General features: G+C 39.1%; 1 protein-coding gene and 1 pseudogene across 4 annotated transcripts in view; one reads left to right on the forward strand and one right to left on the reverse strand.

The window, feature by feature from the left end:
* RASAL2 (RAS protein activator like 2) overlaps positions 1-19,921 on the forward strand; it is a 392,722-nt gene that overhangs the window by 227,943 nt on the left and 144,858 nt on the right. The window lies entirely within an intron of this gene.
* LOC122708023 lies at positions 4,994-5,518 on the reverse strand (annotated as a pseudogene).

Consider the following 19,921-nt stretch of genomic DNA (forward strand, 5'->3'; position numbering starts at 1 on the left):
ACACATTTTAACCACCCTACATTTAACACTCCCTACCATGTTTAATGTTGTGACATCACATTTTGCATCTTTTGTTTTGTCTATCCCTTAACTACTTATTATAGATATTCCCAGATTAGGGAAACTTTCAGTTATTATTTCCTCAAATAAGTTCTCTGCCCTCCTTCCTGTGTTTCTTCTCCTTTTGGTATAATGTGAATGTTAGTACACTTGATGTTGTCTCAGAGATATTTTCAAAACTACCCTTATTTATTTTTTTAATTCTTTTGTCTTTTTTTCTATTCGGCTTGAGTGACTTCCACTATTCTGTCTTTCACGTCATTGAGTTGTTCCTCCATACCGTCTAATCTACTTTTGATTCCTTCTAATATGTTTTTTATTTCTGTTATTGTAGTCTTCAATGCTGTTTGGTTCTTCTTTGTACTTTCTGACTGTTAAACTTTTCACCCTGTTCATCCATTCTTATCCCAAGTTCATTGAGCATGTTTATATGAGGTCCTTGCCTTGAAATCTCTATTGGGTAGATAGCTCGTGTTTTCTTTGCTTAGTTCTTCTTTTGGAATTTTGTCTTATTCCTTTGTTTGGAACGTATTCTTCTGTCTCCTTATTTTGCCTAATTCTCTTCCCCTGTAAGTAGGTCAGTTACATGTCCTGATTTTGGATAAGTGACCTTGTACGAGAGACAGTGTATGAGGCCTAGCAGTGCAGTCTCTCTGGTCACCAGAGGCCCCTGCATGGGTTCTGTGGGCCTTTCTGTTGTGTTGGGACTATGGTAGCTGGGCTGATAGGGCTGGCCCTGGCCCAGAAGGCTGCCAAGCTCTGCCTCATTCAGTGGCTGCAGGCCTGCTGGGACTAAAGTCATTTTTTATTTCTCTCTTATCAGCTAAGTTTAGATGAACAGCTAAATCACTTTTAAATGAAGAAATGGGTTTTAAGTCAAGGTGTCACAGCACAATTCTTCTAAGTTATAAAGGAATGTTTAGAGTCCTGATTTGCTCTTTTATCTTCCTCCTCACCCTCATCCTGGAATAGTAGAGATTAGTTTAGTTTTGTGAAAGGTGATTCAAAGGCAGTGCTGCACATCTGGCTGTGCAAATTACGTGCACCCCTGCAAGTAGGGGTGTGTGTCATTTAATTGTCGTTGTTGATTTGCCCTTATTTCGTAAAATATCCAACAGATGGCAGTAAGGTGTCTTAAGTAAAGGATTCCTTTTCTGACTCAGTTAAGTCATTTGTACAGGCTATTGTAAGGGTTGCTGTAAGTCCAGAAGAACTGGGGAAGGAGAAATGAAGGAAGTCAGTGTTTAACTGTGGATGAGCTACTTGCTGAGTTTAGAAAGCTGTATCATATGTGTTAATATTTAAGTTAGTCTAATAAACTTTTTTTTTACTTCATTCAGTCAGTTCAATTGCTCAGTTGTGTCTGACTCTTTGTGACCCCATGAACCGCAGCACGCCAGGCCTCCCTGTCCATCACCAACTCCCGGAGTCCACCCAAACCCATGTGCATTGAGTTGGTGATGCCATCCAACCATCTCATCCTCTGTTGTCCCCTTCTCCTCCTGCCCTCAATCTTTCCAGCATCAGGGTCTTTTCAAATGAGTCAGCTCTTCGCATTTTTTGACTTAGAGCCCTCTAAAATGGGATGCCCAGGTGAGGGGCCACTTTCAACTTGTTCTGAGGCTATATTAACCTTAGTAAGCCACTCTATTGACTGGAGAATTGTGTGGGAATGGTAACGAGTGGTGTAAACAATCAGGAATGGTTTTTGATTCAGCCTAGACTTCTGGGGAGAAAAATGGTGGATTGAACATAAGCATGTACTTGTGTTCCTTTCAGAAACCTCACTACAGCTATAGTAACAGAATATTCTTTTAAAGACATAGTCTTTCAAGAATAAGGAAAATGGCAAAGAAGAAAGCAACCACAAAAACCAATAATACATAATAATAAATCAAATGCTGGAAAGCAAATGGAGTATGGTAAATGACCTTCCTGACCTGAGAAAGCCAATTCTTAATCTAGCAACAAAGAAAGCCAAGAACCAATCTGATTTTTTACCACAAAATCTTCAAATAGTCCAGGAATCGATGGCCTCAGGAATGTATAGTAGTAGATCCCTCGGTCTTCTCCTCTTCCCAAGACCACTGGACAGGTGCTCTTCCCACCCCCATCTCTACCCTAATGTAAGGTTGCGGGTCAGTTCTCTGGGGTAGAAAACTCAAGGGTCTCTGGACTGGGGCATACCCGGCAAAATGGAGAGCACAGGGTACTTTACCAAATACAAGGGAATAAAATGAACACCTGCAAACTGAATGATCATACTCCTCTACCTGTCTCCCCCACTTTGCCTTTACCCTCCAGGCAAGAGATCAGTGTCATTGGAGAATTTACCAGCCCAAGAGGAAAGACCAAAGGACACTGACATTCCCAAGGCTAGTTGTCATTGGGGGAAGGCCTCTAGCATGGAAGAAAAAATCCAAAACAAATTTTAAAAAAATTAAAGAAATTTGGAAGCACAGAGATATGCAGGGAATAGAAAATTCTAAAAAAGTTGGGATTATTTTCAGAAAGAGAAAATATGACATACATGAGACAAGAACTGAATGTTAAATACAAAGCCAAAATACTGTTTTCTACTGTGTATTAAAAAATCATAACAGAAATAAGACTCAATAATAGAAAGGTTAGATGTAAAAATGAGGAAATAGCCCAGAAAATAAAGGGGAAAAAAAGATAAAATAATTAGAGCATCAGGTTAGGAAGTCAAAACAATGAGTTCTAAAAAAAGTAACACAAAGAGGAGGCAATCACTAGAAAAATATTTTAAGAAAATTTCCCACAACTGAAGGATATGAGGTTCCAGATTAAAAGGAATTACTAAGTGCCTATGACAAAGCACATTTTCAGGAAATTTCAATTTGTCTCTGATGACAAAGAGGCCATTTTGCAAATTGCCAAAGAAAGGGAAAACATTACAAACTAAGGACCAGAAATCAGAATGGCTTCTGACTTCTATCAGCAATATCAGAAGCTAGAAAATAATGAGGACTGCCTTCAGACTTCTGAAGGAAGATTATTTCAATACAGAAGTCTATATAATATAGCTCTAAGCCACTAATAGCACATGAGAATAAAGACATTTTCAGACATGCAAGGTTAAAAAAACTACCTCCTACATACCATTTCTTCTGAACCTAAATGGGATAAATTCTTCACCAAGAATGAGCAGGATGTGGGATATAGGATAGGAGATCCAACACAGGGGAGAGACACAGGAAGCCCTCGGGAGAACCCTGCAAGGGGAACCCAGGTACACAGCCTCAGAATAATGACACCCAGTGTAGACTGGAGCAGTCAGAAGACTGCTGTGAGGACTTCTCCAAAAAGACCACACTGGTATATCTGAGTTAACTGAAACAACAGGAAGTGAATTTGGGATTGAATTAACAGTAAGGACATAGAAATCTAAGCAAATAAATAATCAGACAATAACTAAAGCAAGTTTCCATGTTTGTGCAATGCTAGTTGTAGCATCCTCTTAGACCTGAGGTGATAAGCAACATAGATAAATGCTTTTTATCAGCTTCCTCCCACTTTATTATCATAAGTATTTAATTTATAAATTTTACTCTGTTTTATTTTCCACACACACAAAGTCTGATTTGGCACTGGTGAATACACACAGAATCTGAAAAGTCCAATGTGAACTGAATAGATATTCTGGGATCTACCACTAAAAAACAACTGCCAAACAACTGTCAGACAGTTCATTCTTTAAGAAAGCTGAGTTAGGGGGACAGACTACTTCAGGAAGATAAGTGTGAGAAGTAATTGTGTGTGTGTGTGTGGGTGTGTATGTGCAGTTCACCCTCTAAGAAATCTGACTTAGGGGGACAGACTACTTTGGGAAGATAAGTATGAGAAGGGATGTGTGTGTTTTCCCCATGCTCAGTAGTGCCTGACTGTTTGTGACCCCACAGACCATAGCCCACCAGTCTCCTCTGTCCATGGGATTTTCTAGGCAAGAAGGGTTGCCATGCCTTCCTCCAGGGGATCTTCCAGACCCAGGGATCGAACCCACGTCTCCTGTGTCTCCTGCATTGGCAGGCAGATTCTTTGCCACTGAGCCACCAGGGAAGTAATAGGAGGGATTTAAGGGAAATTTCCACCACACAGACTGCAGAAATATATAGGAAGGCAAACAAGGCCCAAGGAAAAAGCTGTGCTGAGATAAAAAATGCTGAAAGCGGGCTTGGGCCCTGCTACAAGGGCAACAGCTGAACAACCAAAAAAGATCAAGGAAGACCTTGCCCAATATTGGGGTTAGTGTGGGGCTCTGAGAAAGAACAGCGTGTGGTAACGTGACTCCTGAGGGCAAAGAGCATTGCTGTTCAGGAGCATGTGACATCTTGATCTGAGGACCATAGACTCTCGATCTTGACCAGAGAGGGTTAGTGTCATACTGGTAACACAGGAGCACCGCGAGCACATGGACCACCCGCCTTCATATCCAGCACCCATGGAGGGTAGATGTGAGTCTTTTAAGGCACCTTGATGGAAACTTGAGTTTTGTTCTTCTCTGTAAATCACGGGGAAACTGAATGTCTGTGTGTCGCATTTCTTGGAGTTGAAAGCAATAAAGGACCAGCACTTACAGGCAGTTGTGAGATGTATCTCTACTTAGGAGTCGCCTTAAGATAGGGTTTCTGTGACAGAAAAGGAGGAGGCCACCCCCACAGGTGACTTTCCTGAGGCTCCCGCTATCCATGGTTGAGCAGAGCAGTCATTTCAACAGGGGCATGGGACGTGAGGGCAGAACCCTCCAGGACAACAAGGCAGAATTTCTGGTGAAGACAGTGTCCCCACACAGATAAACAAGCGTCTCCAAATAGCACTAGGAACAAAGCTGAGCACGCCTGGTGCCAGCTGCTAGAAGGTTGGCTCAGGATGAGAAGGGAAGAGCATCTGAGTCTCTAGACGATGTTAGATGTCAGGACAGGGTGTTCAAGGCCCACCCCTGAAGAGGCTGGGCTGAGGTCCTGCATTTAGCCAAGCACAATTCAAAGTGGTCTTCAACTGCCATGAGAGGTTCGGGAATGTCGCTGCTGAGGAAGCGCTCCAGGAGAAGCTGCCCGTTGGGCTCCCCAGCCGTGGGATGAGCAGTCGCCACAGCAGTACTGCTTTGTGTCAGAGACACTGCTGTCAAAGCAGCCATCCACCAGCAAATCTTTCCTCTCACAAACGCAGCCATGTTCGTCCGTGATGAGGTGCTTCCCTTGATTGGAGCTCTGCACTGGTTGCTGGACTGACTGCCATTGCCCCAGTTAAACTGTACTTGCCATGGAACGGGCTGATCATGGTCTTGGCCCTGGAGGAGATTCCCGTCTCTCACTGTCCTCTTCTCCTGCTTGAAGGTGCTGGTGAGGAAGTAGAGGAGCAAAAGCCGGAAGACCAGGGCGAGCACCCACCTCTCCCACAAGAGCCGATGCCACATTGTGGCCTCCAGGTTTATCATCCTGTCGGAGTGGGGTGGGCCCTGGGCCTGGGTGGCAGGGCCCCTACACAGCCAGCAGCCCCATGGCTCAAGGGACATGGTCCCCTCTATTTTAGAAGCTAGATAAGTTAACAGCAAAATAGCATACTTGAGTCATTCCCAGTTCTGCTCTCTGACTGACTTAACATACGCCATCCTCAGTAGTATAGTGGTGAGTATCCCAGCCTGTCACGTGGAAGACCAGGGTTTGGATTCCCCAACAGGGAGGCAACATGTCCTAGGGCTTCCCTGGTGGCTCAGACGGTAAGGAATCCGCCTGCCAATGCAGGAGACTCAGGTTTGATTCCTGAGTTGGGAAGATCCCCTTAGAAGAGGATGGCAGCCCACCCCAGTATTGTTGCCTGGAGATTCTCATGGACAAAGGAGCCTGATTGGTGGGCTACAGTCCATGGGGTCGCATGAAGTCAGACATGACTGAGCGACTAACACTAGTTACAAGCAAATTCTAAGTTTTTACTGTGTTAACTGGTTCTAGAACTGACTAGAAGTTAAGACACTTAAAGGCTATCTCAGGTCTTCATCAGCCTTTTCTAAAAGCAATTTATTTGTGCTCACTGCCTGATAATTCTGTTCTGAACCCTGAAATCTGATTTCATCCCCCCCTGAAATTTCCAGTCATATCAGAGATGTGGTGAGTTCCCAAACTGCTGTCCTTTGCACTCTTTCTCTTCAGAGTTTGTAATGATGGACTCCCCTCCCCTCTTTAGAGCTGTCCTGTCTTGTGCAATGTTTTTTCTCTATCGGTTGTGTTTCTCCCACACCCTGCCTTCTTTACCGTTTCCCTTTTTGTAAAGTCTTATCCTTACCCTTCTTTGCTTGCTTTGTCCTTTCTCTGTAGATAACTTACCCTGTTTTCATGTTTCTAAATGCCACCTTGGTTCTAATAACTTTTAAGTCTCTATTTCTGGCTTTAATTTCTCAGCTGCAGACCTGAATTCCCAATTGGTCTTCTGAATATCTGTACTGGAATGTTCAAAACTGAAGCCATTTTTTGTGTGTAATTCCCTTCTTTACCTCCTCCCTCCCCTACAGCCTGTTCTCATGTGATTGAATTTCTGCTAAATGCCCACCGTCCTTCTAGTCCTCCTAACTTTAACTTACTCATTTGTTTCTACATAGATATCTTAATAACTACCCATTGTATCTCTTCTGGGTTCTCTCTTCTTCTTTCTATGTATCTCCTTTCACTGCTTGTTCAGCATTATCTTCTTAAAAGCCCTACTTGAATCATATTTCTTTTCTTTTTTCTTTTTTTTTTTAAGTTATTGTTGGCTCTTTTTTTTTTTTTTTTTCTTTTAAGTATTTACTTATTTATTTGGCCATGTTGGATCTTAGTTGTGGAACACGGGGTCTTCAGTCTTCCTTGGGGCTTGCAGGGTCTTTAGTTGCTGCACGGGCATATGGGATCTAGTTCCCTAACTAGGGATCGAACCTGGGCCCCCTGCATTGGGAGGGTGGAGTCTTGGCCACTGAACCATCAGCAAAGTCTCATATTACTTTATTTCTCTAAACAGTTTTTACAGGATCTCTGTTGTCTATGGGATAAAATTAGAATTTGCAATGACACTAAAGGTTCTCTGTGTTCTGACCAGACTTGACTCTCTCACACCATCTTTTTTCAACCCATCACAGATTCTCTAGGTTCTCTGGGCTCACAGGTCTACTTCAGGTTCCCCAGGCATTCTCAACTTGAGCTTCTGCTCACATTGGGCCATCAGCCTGATTGTTTAGCTGTGTTCTCCCATTCTACTTCCCTCATCTGTGATAATCACATTTGTCCTGAGGCCCAGTTAGATGTCTCCTCTTGGCGATTGTTTCCTTTATTCCACTAATCAGAATTCATAGCATTTATCTCTGATAAGCAGTTTCTCTTTTACATCTAATACAGAATGTATGTCCTTACCCTTTTAATAAGTTGTTGGTGTGTATCTTCTTTAGATTGGAACTTCTGAGTTGACCAGACTGTAGCTTCACTTTGGTGTTGTCATGGCAACTGGCAGGTTTTGTGCATTGTTGCAGAATAAGTGAGTGACTGATTGTTGAGCAGATGACTGACATGAGACACATTAGAGAAACCCTTGCTTGACTTTTTCAGGTGAGACACTTCAAAGTAAAAGATAATCTTAGCTGTGGGAAATATTCTTTCCCTCTAGCCCTGCCGCAGGGAAAACCACATCCACTTCAGAGAAATATTTTTGGAATGAAATCAGAGAATTAGCATCATTGCGTGGCCACAAGGACTATAAACAGTTACTGCAGTCACCACTGTTGGTTCTGATAAGTGCGAAGTTGGTATGCACCATCGTCCGTGTTAACAGGTCGTAGCACTCTGTGCCTGGCTGCAGATGTCAGATCTGATCTCCTGGGCTGTGCTGCTAGTTGATTGGAGGAGGGCATGGCAACCCCCTCTAGTATTCTTTCCTGGAGAATCCCCTGGACAGAGGAGCCTGGCAGGCTACAGTCCATGGGGTCGCAAAGAGTCGGACACAACTGAAGTGATATAGCATGCGTGCTAGTTGATATTGTAACCATAGTGGTTGGTGTTCGTGCGCATGACACCTATGCTTTTTTTTTTCTAAACAATTTTGTTAGTAGCAAATAGCTTTTATTAAATATTATCTTGCTCCTATACAGAATGGTAAGAGAAAATACATCCTTTTAATAACAGAAAATGATCTTTTTTAAAAAATTATTTTATTTTTTGCTGCACCGAGTCTTGTTGACTAAAAAAAGATGTACAACTTCAGAGTTGGGAGTTAAGTTTTGTTTGGGGCAAAATGCGGACTGCAGCCCAGGAGGTAGCATAGCTCTGAGAGACTGCTCCAAAGCAGCAGTGGGGGAAAGTCAATATATAAGGTTTTGGTGAAGGGGGAGTTCAATACCATGAAGCACTCGTTTTACAACAGGTTTTTTGTTAGTCATGAGGATCTGATGTCGCTATGAAGGGGTTTAGTGCTTCTCTAGATATGAGGAGATGAAGGGATTGAGGTCATGAAATATGTTCCTGAAAACATCCAACTATGTAAAGACCTGTCTCACCAATTTCCCTGGAGCACAGAGTGCCTCACTCCACCCTGAACTCCCTTGAGGGTTGTTAAAGGTCAACAGCCATGGCAGCATGGGGTTCAATCTCCATGGAGGCAGGTGGCAAATGCCTTTGTTGTTCAGTTGTTGATGATGCTCTTGCTAAGTGCCAGTTTGTAGTTGACAGTCTTCATTGCTCTATACAGTCTTTCTCTAGTTGCGGTGTGAGGGCTTCTCCTTGCAGTGGTTTCGCTTGTTGTGGAGTATGGGCTCTAGGTGCACTAGCTCAGTAGTTGTGGCTCTCAGGCTTAGTTGCCCTGCAGCATATGGGATCTTTCTGGACCAGGGGTCAAACCTGTGTCTTCTGCATTGGCAGGCAGATTCTTAACCACTGGACCACCAGGGAAGTCCAGACAATTTATCCTTTATGTTGCATTGCAACTTGATAGCACAAATGTGTGTGCTATTGTTGGAGTTTCGGTTATAAGATAAATTAGTGTATCAAAATCGCAAGAGCAGATTTAGCAGTTACTTCATAGATAGGAAGTTTACTGTGGTAGGAAAGAAAGTGCATGCCTGTGATTGGAACTCTCTGTTCTCTCTGGAAGCGTTGCTTTATTAGAAGCACTCATGGGTAGTGGAAATGGCACAAGGTTTGAAGTTGCCCTAACTGGCTTCAAATTCCACCTCTTCTCATCGTTAACCTCAGCCTCAGCTTCCTTAGCCAATGAGATTTTTATTATGGTTTGAAAGAAGAATGCAAGACCAACAACATAAATTTTGATTTGAGACAAACTTCAATTCTCTCTGACTCTTACAAAACCATGGGACCAGTGAGATAATGGAGTAAGTGTTATATGTCTCATTTTGCTTGGACAGGTTCAGATTAACCCAATAAAGAAATTTGAGGTGTGGCATCTTAGAAAACATCCTGTCTCTGTATCTCATGACTTTACTCATTTGTTTTTCCATTTTTACTTGCACAGTTTGGCAAATTCCTTTCTTCTAAAGTACAGCCGTAATTCACCATTCTGTTATGTAACTTGAGGTAGAAAGATGGGAGTGGAGTTGTTTATAGTGCGTCTTGAGGTTTAATTTTGAGACTTAATCTTGGCTTTTGACTGCTATAGGAACTTTTCCAAAGTTAAAAAATATGTGATTTGGATAAGTTGAGCAAAATTATCTAAACATTGCTTACTTTAGTTGCACCAGTGGTCTCTCTCTCCCCTATCCCCCATCTCTCCCTCCCTCTCAGTTTCCTCTTCCATCCCTCCCCATTCTTTTTCTTTTTGGAGAGGGGGGAGAAGCAGGGAACAGGTTTAACTCGGCTACTTACAAAAGCCTTTTTAGTTTATATTTCAAACAGAAGGATTTGTAAATGGAACATCTAGTTGTGTTTGTGTCCAAAACAGACTGAAGCTGCCTCCAGGGATGAAACCTGTTTTGTTATGACCCTACGGGCTTCCCGGGTGACTCAGTGGTAAAAGAACCCACCTGCCAGTGCAGGAGACACAGGAGATGCTGGTTCCATACCTGGGTTGGGAAAATCCCCTAGAAGAGGAAACGGCAACCAACTCCAGCATTCTTGCCTGGGAAATTCCACGGACATAGGATCCTGGCAAGCTACAGATCATGGGGTCGCAAGGAGCCCAACACAGATTTGTGACTGAGCACACACACATGCCTGCTCTTGGCACTCACCTGCCATCTAATTTCTGTGGTAACAATGCTTAAGAGAGGAAGTTCCCGTTTCTCATAAAGCTGTTGTGTCTGTTGGATTGTTCTGGTTAATTTCTTTACTGTGAAATGTACAGCCTATTTTCTTTTTCTTTGTCTTCAGAAATTTACATGTTAACTGTTTTCCATTTTAATTGATAGTTAATATATCACAACAGGAAATTCCCATTTTTTTCATCTTTTCCTTTTGCTTGCAAAATAATTTTGATTGTGTTTTGCTTTTTTTTTTTTCTAATTCTGCAGAGTAGAAAATGACAAGATAAACTCAAGGTAGGAAAGAATAAAAAGAAGGGATGGGAAGGAAATAAAAAAAACTTGAAATAGAGAACTGGTAATACAGATTATTATTTTATGTCAGTTTATTTTTCAACTTAGAGGTCTTTCAGTTTTTTCCCTTTTACTTTAGTCAAAGTAGTGCCATCAGAATCAAAAACATATTTAAACAAACCTTTTGTAGTTAATTTTTAAAAGTAGAAATTGTAGGAAGTATCCAGATGTGTGTTAGGAACCAGATGATCTAGGAAGGGAGCCAGTGAAACAATACATTGGGAGTGACTGAAAGTAAGAGAGAGAAAAATACATTTACAAGAAGACTGTCATCAGCAGTACACAAAAAACAGATAAAAATAGCCTTGGAGTAGCCACTGGAAGCTAGAAAGTTCCACAGTGGTAGATAAGCCTCCCAAAAAAGAAACCCCTTGAAGAATAGGAGTGAGGGGAAAACGTGGCCTCTTCTATAAGTGGATTCATCACATAAGTGATGTAGCATAGGGTCATTGGTAAAGATGGGCTTTTTGTAACTAGATGTGTTTCTTTGGTTAATAAATTAGAATTTTACTAAAATTTTCATAAGCTTTCCTAAGACTTAGCAGTGAGTTTGACTTCTACTCTTTTGTATTTACGCCTAAATAATATATTCCTGTATCATATTATTACTTGCCTTAATCAGTTCCCACTGTGATAAGAGGATACCATGGAGTGGGTGGTTTGAACAGCAAACAGATTTAATGTCTGCTAAGAGCCCTCTTCTGGGTTGCGGGCTGTTGATTTCCTGTATGCTAACTCATGGTGGGAAGAAGGCATGGGAGCTCTCTGGGGTCCCTTTTATAAGGGTACCAACTCTGTTCATGAGAACTCCTCCATCATCACCTGATTACCTCCCGGAGGCCCCAACTCCTGATCCCACCATGCTGGGGGTTAGGATTTCAACACATGAATTTTGGGGGGACACTATTTTTGTATATCCAAGTTTAGTTGCTTTCATTGAGGACCTCTTAGTAGCTTTTGTAAAAGCACAGTGTATTCTAGTGCCCATTTATATTTGAAGGTATATTTTTGAAACTGTATTTCAAGCTAAACGACCTGTGAAGTGACAGAAGGGGAATATCGAAAAGGACAATTCTTGAGGACAATATTGAAAAGGACTCTTGAGGCTAAAAAGTGTTTTTAAATTAGAAACTAGATACAAGAAAACTGTTAAAATGCCATAGAGACTGTAATTAATAACGTCATGATCTGTTGTTGAATCTGAAGGCATAAAGGGCAGGAAGACAATGGGGTGGGTAGGAATGAGGTAGGGTACAGAATCTAGAGAGTGGTATGAGTGGGGAAGGGGGCAGAAGATCGTTATTCTGTATGAGACAACCAGAGAAAAACAGCACTATTTAAGGGATGTTTTGTCAAGATCTGAAAGAAAAATTGCCAGAATTGTAGATAGGTTATGAGTTTCCACATTAAATGAGTCTACAAAGCACTCAGCATAGTGAATAAACAAACACCTATTTCAAAGCACATCTTTGGGAAATTTCAAAGCATCTTTGATGAGGAGGACCTTCTAAGAGTTTTCAGGAATTGAAAACAGAAATAAAATTATGCTATACGACATTTGAACAAGAGTGGCATCGAGTTCTTGACGGTGATGTTGGAGGCTAAGACCACAGAGTAGTGCTGTTAAAGTTCCAACTGAACATGACTTCTAAACTGAAACTGTATTTCAAGCTAAACGATCTGTCAAGTGACAGAAGGGGAAGATCGAAAAGGACAAGAAGATGACAGAGAAAATCCCCAAAATATTGGTGGAAGGAAGTCCCGGGATGGCAGCTGGAGAGCTGAGAGAGTGTCCAATCCAAATTGGAATAAGGGGATGGAAGGGTTTTAGGCACTTCTCAATTTAATCTCAACTTTTCTAGATAATATTCTTAGAGCACCAGGTTTTATTTAGAAATGTTGAGATAAATGCCATAAGAAAAGGCTAAAAATTAAAAGAAAGAATGCCTTTGGTGGGCTGCTGGGTTTTTTTTATTAGCTTATTTGATTTTAAGTATAGTTGTTATTTTTCCCCCAATGTACATCTATTAATAAAGTAATGTGTAATTTAAGGAAACAACCTTCTCTGAATGTGTAAAATCAGCATGATAGTTACTACTTTATAGGGTTCTATTAAAAAGGATATTAAAATTAAGTTCCCCAGCAGAATGCTGGCACACACTGGGTGCTCACTGAATGTTTGTTTCCTTTTTTCAGTCAGTTTTGCTGTATTTTCTATGAAAAAAAAAATCTTAAGTTCCAAACAAGTCAATGTCTGAACATATTTAAAAGCCAACTAGTTTTTAAGTAGTGCACTGAAATTTCAGACTTTAAGTATAAATTATGTATTGTTTAATAGACCATGACAAGCATTCTACATTCCAGATTTTTCATGAAAACAGCTCCTTTCATTAAAAAAAAAAGTCACAGATAGTAAAAATGTAATCAGAAATGAAGTACACACCCCAAAATTAATTTGACAAAATTTAACACCCTTTCTTTCAACCACTCTGGATATACTTCTTGCTATTAATAGTATAGGAAAAATCTATCTCCAGTAATATTTAGATCAGTGTTTATTATATGTTAATGTATTTTGGTTGATAATATTGTTGACTAAATTGCCTTATCAGAGTCATTTGTGGCAGAAAAAATATAAATGTTGTTGGCTGCTAAAGTGAAGGCATGGATGGGAATCCACCTGCCAATGTGAGGGACTGGGGTTCAATCCCTGGTTGGGGAAGATTTCACATGCCACAGAGCAATTAAGCCCTGTGTGCCTCCGCACTGAAGTCTGCATGGTGGGCGACAGCCCATGGGGTCACACAGAGTCGGACATGACTGAGCAACTTCACTCTCCTTTCCTTTCACAGATTTTATCACCTGATGGCAGTTGCAGGGGGTGTATGCTAGATCATGTTATAAACGCATTAAAAGTGTTCTCTGATCAAAGAATTAAGGGTAAAAATGGAAGGAAAAGAAAACAATTTAGACAGTCTACGGCAATGATAGCTTGTAAATGATAGCTGGTAAATGAAGAAATCCATACAGATATTTATCACAAAGTTTTTTGAAGGAAAGATGCCATGTCAAATCAGGGATGAATGATTTTAATTGTTCTCACACAACCCCCCTTCCCTGCCTTTTACAGCCTCCCTCACCCAAACACACAAAATACTATTTTTATTTTGTTTTAACAAACTCTTATATAGTGGTTTGTGCCAGGGATTATTCTAAGCATTTGGCAAATAAATATTTACTTACTAAACTCTATTAGCTAGGTACTATTATTATCCTTGTTTGTTTGCTTTTTAAATATTTAATGAAACCAAGGTGGTGCTTTTCCAGGACTTCTGTAAGTAGTGAATGGCACTGCTGGTATTTGAACCTGGTGATCTGGCCCTAGAGTTAGTCCTATGAACCTCTGTGCTCTTTCTGCTGCTTGCCTTGGAGTGATGAACAAAAGAGGAAGAGTCCTCTACTCCGGGGTCCTGTGATGCTGTCAATGGTTATTTCCTTATACCATAAAAAAAAATAAATTTATTAGCAGAGTTGTCTGTTTTACTGTCACTTAGTGGAAAATAATGTGCAGTAGTTTATTCAAAAATATAAAAACAAAAAAAAAAAAAAACACACACACAAAAAAAAATATAAAAACAGAATATGAAGGTTTTTGTTGCTGCTGGCAGTTTTGGGAATAACTGTGATGAATGAAATTCTGTTTACTAAAAATGCAACTTCACGCATCATTTAGAGAACTTCTTTACCAAGAACATGTTCAGCACTTAATAGCACTCAATAAATATTGAGTCTAATTAAACAGTGAACAGGGATGCACTATATGTTTACAGCATTTTCCAATTCATCATATTCTTTTTAATTTCACGTTTGCTTGGGCATGGTGTAGAATTTAAAATATGTATCATAAATATCTTAGGAAATTTTGAATGCTTTGTATGTTTTTGAATGATTATTTAAATTATGTGACAGCTGATGGTACAGGGTAAAGCATGGTCCATAATAATTATATTTTACAAACTCATTTTGCCCCAAAACTTCTCTAAGGACAAAGTATATCCTTAATTAAAGTCAGTGTTGTGGCCTTTCTTTTGCCAATGAAATAGAAACCACTGTATTTATTTCCTAACATGAGAGGGAAAGGAATATTTCCAGTTCTCATACACAGACATCCCTGTTGTTACTTCTCTGGATGGCCTCCTGAGAGATCTATTAATGGGAGTGTGAATCTGTCCTTAGTCACCAGTGACTATTTCCTTAGCAAATTCATTAACCTCTCTTTTATATCTCAATTTGTAACCCCAGTAAATTAACAGTTAAGTATTAGACTTCCCTGAAATATAGCTCTTTTTCACTCATTTCTTCTATCAGTATGACATTTAAAGACCAGTATGTTAAACAGGTTATTTAGATTTAGATTTAAATTCATTTAAAAACCCAAGCCATGTATGCTCTGATTTTATTACATCTTAGGGCAGATTTATCTATTCATAGTAACCACTGTTGAGGATAGGTTAAAGAATATAGTTCAAGCATATTATCGTAATTCTTGAATATGTTAAAAAAAAAAACAAATTTTTTGTTTTTTATTGGGATACGTCACTACTGTCACTGAAACAAATCTCTCAGAGATGATTTTCAAGTTTTTCAATGGTTTTTAGCTTCAGCAATAGTAAATTTAGATGCCGTGTTTTATTGCCAAGAGAAAATATGTTATCCACTGTGACGGATAGAAAAAATTGTTATTAAAGCAGATGGTAAATCCTTGAATGTAGTGTTTTAGTTGCTGAACCACATGGTTTTTTTTTGTTTGTTGTTTTTTGGTTGGATTGCTGGTTTAAAATTGACTGTGTGCCTTGTCTCATAATTCTATGCCTTTTCTATCATGGTGTTTACCTTTTCTGGAAGACTAACTTATTTCTTATTATGTAAAACTTTATTTGATAATTATAAATTTCTTTAACTGTATGTACAGATATTTAGAAGAAAGTTTTAACTTCTTGAAGTTATTTTTTATATTTACTGATATTTTCTAAATGAAAAAATGATTATTTATGGAGTTATTTTCATATCCACAGTGTTTTACGTTTTGGCAGATCATTCATCTCAGCTTTTAAAATAAGATAAAAATCTCATATTATTACTTAGGAACTTTCAAATATAACCCTTCTCAAAAAATAGGGGGAACATATATGTATTTCAAAATGTAATATTTCAAATGAAAATGTAAAGAGACTAATACCATAAAATGGGATAGAGTTGCCCTCTTGGAGCCTAGAATAAAATTGAATAAAAAGGTCTAATTTTTATTACTGTCACCATCCTAATGGTTCAGAAGTACTGAATAGAAGTACCACTGATTAATTTCCCCCTTGCTTAAGGATTTAAGTTTTCTTTGGGGAATGGATTTTCTATTAAAAGATAATCTGAACCATCTTTTAATAAATTGAATCTATTTGACATATAATATTATATAAATTTAAGGTGTACAGCATGTTACTTTGATAGAATTTATGTATTGTAACATGATAGCCATTGTTGCACTATTTATCACCTTATGTAATTGTGATACAATTTTGTTGCCTGTATTTATTATATGTGCATTAGATCACTGTGGCCTGTTTAAACACTATCCTTTGCAAGTTTGTACCCTTAAACATCAGTTTTATCCCCTCAAACCCATCCCCTGGGAACCACCATTATTATCTGATTGTTTGAGTTTGACATTTTAGATTTCACATATAAGCTTATGTCATACAGTATTGGTCTCTCTCTGACTTACATCGCTTATCAAACTGTGTTCAGGATCCTTGCATGTTGTCAGAAATGTCAGGCTATCCTTCTTTCTTACTGCTGAATAATAATTCATTGGTACATAAACCATATCGTATTTATCCATTCATCTGTTGATGGGCGTTTAGGTTGTTTCTGTATCTTGAATATTGTGAATAAAGCTGCAATAAGTGTGGGAGTGTATATATTTCTTAAAAACACTGTTTTCATTTCCTTTGGGTATGTATTCAATAGTGGAGTTACTAGACTATATGGTAGACCTGCTTTTAACTTTTTGAGGAACTGTCATATTGTTTTCCATGCTATGGAACCAATTTATATTCCCATCAGTAGTGTATGAGGGTTCCTTTTTTTTTTTTTTTTAATGGCATCCTTACCAGAACTTGTTCTCCCTTGTCTTTTAGATGATGACCATTTTGACAGGTGTGAGGTGATAATATTTCATTGTAGTTTTGATCTGCATTTCCCTCCTGATGTGATATTGTGCATCTTTTCATGTGTCTGTTGTCCATTTTGATGTCCTCTACTTCACAATATATCTCTTGCAGTTCTACTAGACTTTAGCTTGCTTCAGATAGTTGTAAGACAATAATGGAAGTAATAAATAAAGTCCACTTAACCTTCATGATGCGGTAGTATTTGGATTTTATAGTACATGTATACGTTATCGTGTCAGTGATATGCAAAATATGACTGTACCGTAATATTTTTTGCTTTTCATAAGTAGGTTTATCAGAACAGTAACCCACACTTGCAAATATTCTTTAAAATTAAGGCAAGAGCAAATGCCTAATGACATACTTTTACTGAAACCAAATGTTATCTGCATTATATGGGAAAGTGGACTAAAAATTCTTCAGTTGTGACAGTAGATGAGCTTAACAGGAAATCAACAAGCTGAGCAGATAGTTATATTTTCAAAGGCACTGAAGAAAATTAGTTTTTGATGGCTTTATTAAAGTTCAGTTTAAGCTCTTAAATGAGGAGAGCCAATGTCATAGGCATGTCCTTGGCTCTGTGAACACATTGAGATCTCCATTAATATCCAGCCCTGTCCCAGAATTCTTTTAGTTGCTTTTTGTTGTTTGTTAATGAATTTTTTCATAGAAATAGAAGTGTTGCTTTTGTTTCCATAGTATGTTGTTTACTCATACACTGAAAGTAGAAAAAGATTTGCTTGGAGTTTTCTACATAAGTTTTTTGTTTGTTTGTTTGTTTCCTTTGAAATATGGTCCTATTTCTATAAGAGCCTGACTGTTGAGAAAGGTGACTGATGTGTGAGTTTTGCCTGCTCTTTGTAATGCTTTCTCCTGGCCAGTGGCCACTTCAGGTAAGCAAATGCAATCTACTAAATCATCTTTGCTGGCAAAGCAAGGCAGTGCTCTAATGCCTAGCCAGGAGTTGTAGAGACATTGTGCAGCTACCAGAATGGTCACCTGTTTGGCATGTCCCTTCTCTAAGCACTCGTGAGTGTTTGCTAACCATCCGACTAACAGGTCCTCGGTCCCTATGATGCCTTTTTTTTTAAATCAAAAGAGAAGTTTGCCTTGTGGTCCCATCATATACAAATAAAATCAAATAAAAAAATTAGAATTTCAGTGGTATTTTTGAATAAGTGGGTGACTGTGATATTTGTCATTCCAGTTATAAACAATGATTTCCTTTTCTAATACGAACTCTGAAAAGAATGCAGTGGGAAGGCCACAGCATCAGAATGTTAGTCTGGTTTTTGAGGAGACATTAAAAGAAACTGTGTTTGTGGTTAGAGGAAGCTGTGTTTCTGATCATCTATCTATTCAGAAGAGGGAGTGTGCATATAGAGTGATGCACACCTTAACATGCATGTAGAGTGATGTACACCTCAGTTTGACTGCTGTTGGTATGTGTATCTGCTTGGAAGAGGAGACAACATACATTAACAGGATTTTTTGTTTGCTCATTTTTAAATTTGTTAATAAGAAAATGGATGTGCAAGTAACTTCATTATATTCAACTAGCTTAATTTTTGTGCCCTTTAATTTTCAGAAAATCATGCACCTATGGTTTTAGACTTTCTTAATGGCTATCATGGGGCTTTCCAGGTGGCTCAGTGGTAAAGAAGCTGCCTTTACCAGCTTCTTTACCACATGGGTTTGATCCCTGAGTCAGGAAGATTCCTCTGGAGAAGGAAATGGCAACCCACGCCAGTATTCTTGCCTGGAAAGTCCCATTGACAGAGGAGCCTGGTGGGCTACAGTTCTTGGAATTGCAAAGAGTTAGACACAACTTAGTAACTAAAAAGCAATAACAAATGGCTGTCACATTGATGTATACACCTGTACCAAAGTCAGAATTCCCTAATTACTTTTGTAAAGGGTAGGGAAAAAATACACTATCCATATTCTTTAAAGTTCATAAAACTAAGACTATTTGATTGATTCATTACTAGGAAAAAAATATCCTAGCCTTCTGAAAACAAAACCAATATTTGTTGACTCTGAGCTTGGAAAGTCACAGAGATACAGCCTTCAGTAGTCTACTTACACCTGTTTTCAAGCCATTTGTTTATTTAGCAAATATTTACTAAGCATTTATTGTGGGCAGACACTGTACCAGTTCCAAGAAGGACAAGAAGAAAGTGCTATGTTAAGTTATAATAGAACCATAGTTTGACAAGATGATGACCAAATTTTGAATTTGATTTAGCTCTTATTTCTGTTTGAATTATAATATGGCTTTTCAGAATCAGAAAAGACATTTAAAATTATCTACTCCAACCCTTCGTCCAGTGTTTGAAACTTTCGTATTATTCATTTGATCATTGCTGATATTTGACTGTTTTTGACTTTTCAAAAATGGCATTTTCATGTAGTTCAACCTAATGGAACTATTATTAAGTACAGAGTTTGCTCATGACAGTATAAGATGGGTTAGTCAAGACAACCCTATCAAACTGTGTGTATGGGGAGAAATGTAAAACCAGATATTGACAAAATAGTGGCTATTTGCAGAAATAAAATGGCTCAAGTGCCTTCATCTAATCAGAATGAAGATTCTGGGTGCTGAATTAAGGGTTCATCTTGTGTGATCCATTATATCATTTCAAACCTTCTTCACACTCTACAAGACTCTTAAAACCCACGAGGGATATTCTGCATGGACATGGATTTCAGTTGCTTTGTAACTTGAGTTTGGGGCTAGAGGATGAGCCATTTACTCAGGGGCCCCCAGCTTCTTAGCGAACACCTTCCTGGCGTTGTAGTTGAGGATGTTCCTGGTCTCTCCAGTCCCTTCCTCAGGAGCTGCGTTTCCCTGGCTTTTGCAGCACAACACATGGCTGTGGGTTCATAGACGTTTAAAGTTACTTCGAAAATCAACATCTGGGACGAGGATTTCACCTAGTATAAGACAGACCTAATTGGGCAAATGATGAAATGACTATTTGCCCTTACGATTGGCTTCAGTTAGTTACTTGAACTCACACATTCCTGTGTCACTTACATAGAA

This window comes from Cervus elaphus, chromosome 14 (genome assembly GCF_910594005.1).
Source record: "Cervus elaphus chromosome 14, mCerEla1.1, whole genome shotgun sequence".
NCBI lineage: Eukaryota > Metazoa > Chordata > Mammalia > Artiodactyla > Cervidae > Cervus > Cervus elaphus.